This window comes from Suncus etruscus, chromosome 14 (genome assembly GCF_024139225.1).
Source record: "Suncus etruscus isolate mSunEtr1 chromosome 14, mSunEtr1.pri.cur, whole genome shotgun sequence".
NCBI classification, from domain to species: domain Eukaryota; kingdom Metazoa; phylum Chordata; class Mammalia; order Eulipotyphla; family Soricidae; genus Suncus; species Suncus etruscus.
Genome location: NC_064861.1, coordinates 16,833,745 through 16,834,820, shown reverse-complemented (window position 1 = coordinate 16,834,820; position 1,076 = coordinate 16,833,745). Strand labels below are relative to the sequence as shown.

Here is a 1,076-nt window from a genome sequence, read left to right as displayed (position 1 = left end):
ATTTGAGACAGGTATTTTGTTTCTCTTACTCATTAACATTGTCATAGTAGTTGTTATTTCCCTAACTTCATTCACTACTCTTTGTATCATTCACCACTCTTTGTATCATGAGCCAATCTTTCTGGTCCTTATCTCTGAGCATTTTAAAATAATGTCTTTTATTTTTCTTAAAACCCATAGATAACTGAGACTATACTGTGTGTGTCTCTCTCCCTCTGACTTATTTCACTCAGCATAATAGTTTCCATGTCTATCCATGTATAGGAAATTTCATGATTTCATCTCTCCCAACAGCTGCATAATAATCCATTGTGTATATGTACCACAGATTCTTTAGCCAGTCATCTGTTGAAGCACATCTTGGTTGTTTCCAGAGTCTGGCTATGGTAAGTAGCACTGCAATGAATATAAGTGTGAGGAAGAGATTTTTTTTTTATATGGAACACTTCACGAATTTGCATGTCATCCTTGCACAGGGGCCATGCTAATCTTCTCTGTATCGATCCAATTTTAGTATATGTGCTGCCAAAGCAAGCACTGGAAGAGATTTTTGTATTGTGTTTTTGTGTTAAACCTGAGGTAAGAAATTATTAAGGATATAATTCAAAACAATCCCCAGCATTTCCATATTGTAAAGGTTCACACAAAGTATAGGCCTCTAGAGAGGAAAAAGCACCATTTTCAAAGTATAAGAAATCACTTCTCATCCTAACTTCATAGTAACAGTGAAAACCTGTGATAAATGGTACCTTTGAAAAAAAGGATGAAATGATGATTTTCCATTTTGGAAGTATCAGTTGTAAGCCCCCCGCTCACATCATTTTTTTCTCATTCACCTATTTTTTTAAAGCCACTAGAGGATGCGCTTTATAAAAATGAGTGCATAACTAAAAAAAGTAAACCTAGGCGTAGATCCAGCGCAAGGGAAGAGCTAGAGGGAATCCCAGGAGGCCAACTATGCTGCAAGCTAGAAATTAGATCCACAGTCAAAGAAACAAGAGCAAAAACCAGATAGGCCTGTGAGAAAAAAAAAAAAAAAGATTTAAACATGTCTATATTCAGAGTATTTTAAATAC

The 1,076-nt window shown here is 35.5% G+C and overlaps 1 non-coding gene across 1 annotated transcript; it reads right to left on the bottom strand.

Moving 5' to 3' along the window:
- Positions 1 to 431: 431 nt before the first annotated feature.
- On the bottom strand, positions 432 to 538 carry LOC126029103 (U6 spliceosomal RNA). The gene has a single exon (XR_007502757.1). It is a non-coding gene; the product is annotated as a U6 spliceosomal RNA (small nuclear RNA).
- Positions 539 to 1,076: the final 538 nt, after the last annotated feature.